This window comes from Conger conger, chromosome 17 (assembly GCF_963514075.1).
Source record: "Conger conger chromosome 17, fConCon1.1, whole genome shotgun sequence".
Taxonomy (NCBI): Eukaryota; Metazoa; Chordata; class Actinopteri; order Anguilliformes; family Congridae; genus Conger; species Conger conger.
This window is the reverse complement of record NC_083776.1, coordinates 39628533-39637282: the sequence shown is the minus strand read 5'-3', so window position 1 is coordinate 39637282 and position 8750 is coordinate 39628533. Positions and strand designations below refer to the sequence as shown.

General features: G+C 44.4%; 1 pseudogene; it reads left to right on the top strand.

The window, feature by feature from the left end:
- Nucleotides 1-793: 793 nt before the first annotated feature.
- LOC133116331 (uncharacterized protein K02A2.6-like) lies at nucleotides 794-4722 on the top strand (annotated as a pseudogene).
- The last annotated feature ends 4028 nt before the right edge of the window (nucleotides 4723-8750 follow it).

Genomic DNA, 8750 nt, shown 5'->3' with positions numbered 1-8750 from the left:
ATTAACAAAAGAAAAGTTAACATCACCGCAAGATATAAATGGCTGGCATTTATATAGCGCCTTTATCCAAAGCGCTGTACAATTAATGCTTCTCATTCACCCATTCACACACACACATACACACACACACACTCACCCCAACGGCGGGTGGCTGCCATGCAAGGCACCTACCAGCTCGTCAGGAGCATTTGGGGGTTAGGTTCTTGCTCAGGGACACTTCGACACAGCCCGGGCGGGGGATCGAACCGGCAACCCTCTGACTGCCAGACAATCAGAATCAGAAAAACTTTATTGTCTGACATGACAGAAAATCATCTCCAGCGTGGCTCATCAATCAGAGACAAAAAAACAGACAAACTGACACAAAATAGCATTCCTGCAACAAGTGGAAAGTGACTTGTGCAATCAATCAAATCAATAAATTAAACAATGGCTGTAGTGTATTGGGCTCTGCTTATCGATTGCACAGGTATCTGCTGTTTGTGTCTGCTGTCTGTCTGCATCGATAATTGATTGCTTTTGCCTTGTTCTGTATTGTACAAGCTCTTGACTGCGGAACATACAGTAAAAGGATACACGTTTGATTACATTCTGGTTTCCCGTGTTTATTTTGTGTTGCTAAGTAAGAACACAACAGTGGCGACAAGGTGTTGGATAAACGAACTCAGGACAATCCATTTGAGAGGAGAGCAGATATTTCCGCGGGGAGGAGAAAGAGAAGGGAATCGCCGCCGGGCGAAAATTACGTAATTTTCCACACAATCTGTATAGTAACTGGACTCTGTCTGACAAAATGGCGGGCCAAATTGGAACAATCGGCCCTTTCGATAGTGCAACAGACGATTGGGTGGAATATACCGAACGCATTGAACAGTATTTCGCGGCAAATGACATTACAAATGAGAAGCATGTTGCAGTACTGCTAAGTGCAATGGGAGGGAAGTCATACAGCCTGTTACGCAGTTTAACTGCTCCAGATAAACCTTCTACCAAGACGTTCAACGAGCTTGTGAACGTGATGAAAGAGCACCTATCCCCGAAACCCCTGCTAATTGCTGAACGATTTAGATTCCATAAACGAAACCAACACGAGGGTGAGTCAATAGTTAATTACGTTGCTGAGCTCAAGAAACTCTCAGAACACTGCGAATTTGGAGACGGCTTGAATGATGCGCTGAGAGACCGCTTAGTATGCGGCATTCTAAAGGAAGGCATACAAAAGACTACTAACGGAGGCGGGGCTCACGTTCAAAAGGGCAGTGGAAATAGCTGTTTCAATGGAAACTGCAGCTAGGGATGCTGTTGAGTTACAAACAGGAGTGAAAGCAGCAAATGTAAATAAAATGGCTACAGTGACTAAAGCACAGAGACAAACAGAAAATGTGGAACCGTGTTATAGATGTGGTAGGGGCTCCCACTCCCCCTCACACTGCAGGTTCAAAAATGAAGTTTGCAGGCAGTGTAATAAAACTGGACACATTCAGAGAGTCTGCCGTTCAGGGAAAACAAAGTGGAGTGCAAATGAGAAAAATACGCACAGTGGCTCCCAAAAGAGCAGAAAAGTGCACAATGTGGAAGAAGACAATGACAGTGAATCTGGACTGGCTAGTTTGGAGATCTACAATGTCAAGGGAGGCGGCAGGGGAGCTATCTGGCTCACACCACAGGTGAATGGTCTAGCTGTAAAGATGGAATTGGATACAGGCTCAGCCGTGTCAGTGATGGCACAGAGTGAATTTGTGAAACATTTTGGGAATTTAAAACTGAACCCATCTTCTATCCTTTTAAAAACCTACACTGGAGAGAAAATCGCACCCCTTGGGGTACTGCCTGTGGATGTACAGCACAATGGTCAACAATGCATGTTGGACTTGTACATTGTTGAGAAAGGGGGACCAGCACTGTGGGGGCGTGACTGGCTGAGGAAGCTACAGCTGGACTGGAGATCCATAAAGAGCTTACATGTGTCGCTAACCCCTACTCCAAAGTCCACAGAGGCTAAACTGGAGAAAGTCTTGGAGACCGCTGCACCTGTATTCAAAAATGGTGTTGGAACATTAAAGCACATTAAGGAAAAAATTGTTCTAAATGATGGAGCCACCCCACGATTTCACAAAGCGCGTCCGGTTCCATACGTCATACGACAGAAGGTGGAAGCTGAGCTGGACCGCCTGGAAGCAGACGGGATCTTATCCAAGGTAGACTGGAGTCCCTGGGCCACGCCCATTGTTCCGGTAGCAAAGAAGTCTGGGGCATTAAGAGTGTGCGGCGATTTCAATGTTACCGTGAATCCAGTGTTACAAGCAGAACAATATCCATTACCAAGGATTGAAGACATCTTTGCGAACTTGTCAGGTGGACGACGATTCACCAAGGTGGATCTGGCAGAGGCCTACCTACAGATGGAGATGGAGGAAGACTCCAAGGTCTTTCTGACAATAAACACACTGAAGGGCCTTTATCGCTACAATAGGCTAGTGTTTGGAGTGGCCTCTGCCCCAGCCATATGGCAGCGCGCCATGGACCAGGTGCTACAAGGGGTCCCTGGCACCCAGTGCTATTTAGATGATATCATTGTGACTGGGGCCAATGATGATGAACACTTGAAGAACCTCCAGAAGGTCCTAAAAAGGCTGGAAGACTACGGGCTTCGGGTAAGACGGGACAAGTGTGAGTTCTTCAAGTCATGCATCACATACTGTGGACACACCATCGATGCACAGGGGTTGCATAAATGTCAGGAGAAGATCCAAGCTGTCATGAAGGCTCCACAACCACAGGATGTGCCCCAGCTGAGGTCCTTTCTGGGATTCATAAATTATTACAACAGGTTTATGCCTAACCTGTCCACAGTGCTCCACCCACTGAATCAGCTACTACAAGTAGGACGAAAATGGCTGTGGACGAAAGAATGTGAACATGCCTTTCAGGAAGTAAAAAAACTGGTGACGTCTGACACAGTGCTCACACACTATGACCCGACCTTACCTGTAAAGCTGGCATGTGATGCTTCACCATACGGCATTGGAGCCGTCATGTCACATGTGATGAGAGATGGCACTGAAAGGCCAGTGGCCTTCGCATCGCGCTCACTATCTCCTGCCGAGAAGAATTATGCGCAGATAGACAAGGAGGCGCTGGGCCTGGTCTGGGGTGTGAAACGATTCAACCAATACCTCTACGGCAGAGAGTTCATCCTCGTGACCGACCATCAGCCGCTGGTCTCAATATTCAATCCGCAGAAGGCGATTCCAGCAACGGTGGCGGCACGGATGCAAGATCGAGTTCAAAAGAACATTGAGTCACGCCAATGCTGATGGGTTGTCTCGGTTGCCCTTGGAAACGGTAACAACGACAAACGGGGACAAAGAGCCATTGGAGATGTTCACACTCATGCAGATTGAGAGTCTTCCTGTGACAGCGGAAATGATTCAGAGACAAACCCGAAGAGATGTAACTCTCTCACAAGTGTGCACTGCCACACAAAATGGCTGGACAAACCAACAGAAGTCCCCACTTGCTCCGTACTTCCAGTGTAGGGATGAACTCACCATTGACTCTGGATGCCTCATGTGGGGAATGAGGATCATCATACCTACCAAGCTGAGGGCCAGGGTGCTGGAAGAATTGCATTTTGGTCATCTAGGAGTGGTGAAGATGAAGGCGCTAGCGAGAAGCTACGTCTGGTGGCCCGGGATCGATCAACAGATTGAACAGCTCGCCATGCATTGCTCTGGTTGCCAACGGGTACAGAACCAGCCAACGATCGCACCCCTGCACTCATGGGAATGGCCGGCGTCGCCATGGCAACGTATCCATATCGATTTTGCTGGTCCATTCATGGGAACAACATTCCTGGTGGTGGTCGATGCATGTTCAAAGTGGCCTGAAGTGTTCACCATGAACTCAACAACAACATCTCACACAATCGACGTGCTGAGAAGTCTCTTCGCAAGAACTGGTGTTCCAGAACAGTTGGTGAGTGATAATGGTCCTCAATTCACAGCTAATGAATTCCAGATGTTTCTGAAGCGGAATGGGGTCCGGCACATAACATCAGCACCATACCATCCAGCTACCAACGGGCTTGCAGAGAGGTTTGTGCAAACCTTAAAGCAGGGTCTACGAGCCATGGCAGATGAGCACTCCCCTCTGAACCAGAAGCTGGCCAATTTCCTGTTCGCCTACCGTAACGCTACTCATGCTACTACCAACCAGACACCTGCCATGTTGTTTCTGGGACGTGGGTTACACTCAAGACTGGACCTGCTGAAACCAAACCTTCGAAGGACGGTGAAAGATCGACAGATGAAGCAAGGCTTCAGTGCACACAATGGAGAAACACGTCAATTTGAAATTGGACAGACAGTGCTTGCTAGGGATTACCGTGGGGATCACAAGTGGGTTCCTGGAAAGATCAAGGAGAAAAATGGGCCCTTGTCCTACACCGTGGAAGTTGCTCCTGACGCCAGCTGGCGACGGCACATTGACCAGTTGCGGAGGTCGGAAGTCCGGTTTGAAGAGGAGCTGGTGGACACAGTCGTACCTCCTGCCACTGCTCACACGAATCTTCCGACCTTGGAAAATGAAGTGGATGGTCAGTCTGTCCCTGGACCACCTCTGGGCGCCACCACTGTGGATGCGAATCCAGGAGTCACACCTCCTGAAGGGAGGCGTTACCCCACACATAGCCATAGACCTCCAGAGAGACTAACGCTGTGAATCCTCAGCTATACTCTAATTACAGCGAGGTAAAGCTGTTAATGCACTACTGTACTTATTGGTCTAGTTCTCAGTGTTTTTGTTCAGATTAGGTTCATTATGTTGTCAAACATTTTCTGTCACATAGTTACTACTTTATTAAGGCAGGGTATTTGGGTTAAATTACAACATAGTAAAGGAGCTATGATAAAATATGATTTGTTATCTAGAAGGGAGGAGTTGTAGTGTATTGGGCTCTGCTTATCGATTGCACAGGTATCTGCTGTTTGTGTCTGCTGTCTGTTTGCATCGATAATTGATTGCTTTTGCCTTGTTCTGTATTGTACAAGCTCTTGACTGCGGAACATACAGTAAAAGGATACACGTTTGATTACACTCTGGTTTCCCCGTGTTTATTTTGTGTTGCTAAGTAAGAACACAACATTGGCCATCTAAAAGAGGGTGGGTGAGGGGGGGTTGTTATTGATTGTTTAAGATTTTGATGGCAGTGGGAATAAATGAGTTTCGGTAAATGTTTTTCCTGATGGAGGGAACTTTGTAACGGCGGCCTGATGGTAATAGCTGGAAAAACTTATGCAGGGGATGTCTGAAATCTGATGTGATGTGGTTACCTTTCCTTTCTATTGCTTGTGTGTGGAGTACAGATTGTTGAGTTTGATTTACGCCAATTATTTTACTTGCTTGATTAATGACTGCTCTTACCACTTGAGCTAATGTCGCCCCATAGGGCCATAGGTATGTGTGGTTTTTTTAAATAGCATAATTATATGATAGGCCTGTATAGCGCAAGTATAGACATGTCGCCGTTTTGTGGAAAGGCACATCAAAATGATCTCAAGACTTGAGTTGAAAGGAAAATCAGCAACCTCCGATATTCACCAGGCACTCACCTAGGCTCGTCTGACTAAGGAGACTTACAAATGTGTCAACTACTTTGTGAACTCAACGCACTAACACGTACACATTTATTCAAACAGACACACAAGCAGCTTCGAAAATCCCCTATTATAGAATTCTGGGCCATCTGAGCCGTTTTAAGGGCAGGAATGACAACTCCACGCTCGCGTATATATAGTGACATACATATAAACGAACAGGCACTAAGAAGGGAACGAAAAGCATGAGTAACTTGGCCTGTAGCAATAAAAAAGAGCTAAATGCAACATTGGGTCATTTTGATTATTTATAGCAGAAGAACAAATAAACGTAGACACTTTTATGAATTGCAATATCACAATCTGACTAACACAATCTGAGCAGAGCAAAAAAGAAATTATTTAAGCATTGCCAAGTGCTGATAAATGTACCCCATCCCTTAAAAACTGTTCTGGTCGATTATATTTTATTTCAGTGTGTTGAATAGATGCCCCACACAAACCTATGATGAAGACTCATGACATTATCAGTACAGGCTCAATTAGCAATAATCTGAGGGTGAAACCACAGGGCAACTGAAGCCTGATTTATACTTCTGCGTCGAGTCATTGCCGCGTTCCCTACGCCCTAGCCTGACGCGCACCTCCCCAGGAATGTAACTATGCGTCTCGCCGACGCGGACCGTTTAGAACTGTGATTGGTCCGCTAGGTAGCATTGAATTATGCATTTCCAACTCTGCCATTGATCAGTTTTAGTCGCCAGTGGTGTGTCCTAAACGGAAATCTTGATGCCTCGTTCCCTGTTTAGTAATCTGTCCTTCAAAAAAAGACGATTTCGGGGGGTGTTTGCAGCACGTGATTGAGACGGACTTTGAAGGCAGAAAGATATCAGAGTGAAAGTAAAGTGATTACGTGATGCGTAATTCCAAGCTAGCTCACGGAGGTGTAAACAGCACATACGTTATTTCAGTTTGTTAAGCAATTAAAATGTTGTTTATGAAGTATAACTAAAACGTATAACTAAATGTCGAGCTGGTTGTGTACTTGCACTTGTGGACTTTTACAGTTATTTGTGAACTCCGCCGCTGTTTTCAGCGGCCATTAATTTAACGGAAGTAAGATCCATACAGTTAATCGCAAAAGATTATGGGATATTATGATGACAAAAACTTGAGTTTTGGCGGTGTAATTGCAGGGTGACGCAGGCACCCCTAAACACAAGTAAATGCTCTCAACGGCGTAGGGTACTTGCATAGCCTTCGCGTAGACTTGACACAGAAGTATAAATCAGGCTTAAAAAGTAGATGCTTGTTGAAAATATAAAGTTTTCATGCATAAATGAAAAAGACCCATATTCTCATGAAACGACTCAAAATCTGAGTATGAACATAATTATAGCTACATTGCAAAGTTAAGATGATAGTTTGTACTTACATGGACCTGTGTGCACACAAACTCAGTCTTGAGCAAAGTCTTAAGAGGGCAGGTCTTGCAGCAGCATGGGGCTGTATATGTACAGTCAGATCCATAAATATTGGGACATCGACACAATTCTCATCTTTTTGGCTCTATACACCACCACAATGGAAATGAAACGAAGAAGATGTGCGTTAACTGCAGACTTTCAGCTTTAATTTGAGGGTATTTACATCCAAATCAGGTGAACGGTGTAGGAATTACAACAGTTTGTATATGTGACTCCCACTTTTTAAGGGACCAAAAGTAATGGGACAAACTAACGATCATAAATCAAACTCACTTTTTAATACTTGGTTGCAAATCCTTTGCAGTCAATTACAGCCTGAAGTCTGGAACGCATAGACATCACCAGACGCTGGGTTTCATCCCTGGTGATGCTCTGCCAGGCCTCTACTGCAACTGTCTTCAGTTCCTGCTTCTTCTTGGGGCATTTTCCCTTCAGTTTTGTCTTCAGCAAGTGAAATGCATGTTCAATCGGATTCAGGTCAGGTGATTGACTTGGCCATTGCATAACATTCCACTTCTTTGCCTTAAACTCTTTGGTTGCTTTCGCAGTATGCTTCAGGTCATTGTCCATCTGCACTGTGAAGCGCCGTCCAATGAGTTCTGAAGCGTTTGGCTGAATATGAGCAGATAATATTGCCCAAAACACTTCAGAATTCATCCTGCTGCTTTTGTCAGCAGTCACATCATCACAAGGGAACCAGTTCCATTGGCAGCCATACATGCCCACGCCATGACACTACCACCACCATGCTTCATGCTTGTTGTTCCAGAACTGTAAAGGCTTTTTTAGATGTTGTTTGGCAAACTCTAATCTGGTCTTCCTGTTTTTTAGGCTCATCAATGGCTTACATCTTGTGGAGAACCCTCTGTATTCACTCTGGTGAAGTCTTCTCTTGATTGTTGACTTTGACACACATACACCTACCTCCTGGAGAGTGTTCTTGATCTGGCCAACTGTTGTGAAGTGGTTCTTCTTCACCAGGGAAAGAATTCTTCTGTCATCCACCACAGTTGTTTTCTGTGGTCTTCCGGGTCTTTTGGTGTTGCTGAGCTCACCGGTGCGTTCTTTCTTTTTAAGAATGTTCCAAACAGTTGATTTGGCCACACCTAATGTTTTTGCTATCTCTCTGATGGGTTTGTTTTGATTTTTCACTTTTTCCACACAGGGCCAAGTAGGTTTGGATTTTATTTCTCCCTTAATAATAAAAACCTTCATTTAAAAACTCCATTTTGTGTTTACTTGTGTTGTCTTTGACTAATATTTAAATTAGTTTGATGATCTGAAACATTTAAGTGACAAACATGCAAAAAAAAAAAAAGAAATCAGGAAGGGGGCTAACACTTTTTCACACCACTGTATGTGGATATCATATATATGCATATGTGTCTGTGTGTATGTACAGTAATGTGCAGAAGCCTTCGGCTCCTGTATAGCATTCTGTCCAGATAAGATTCTTTCAAAAAAAATTTAATGAAAGGTCGTAAATAAAAGTACGATACAATCGAATCAAAAAATTTTGTGACCACCCATCTCAAATCTCAACACACGCAGAAAAAACATATATAATAAAGTTTAGGGTGCCGAAGACTTCTGCACGGTACTGTATATATGTGTATATGTATATATGTATGTATATATAAATATACATATATAAATATATAAATAT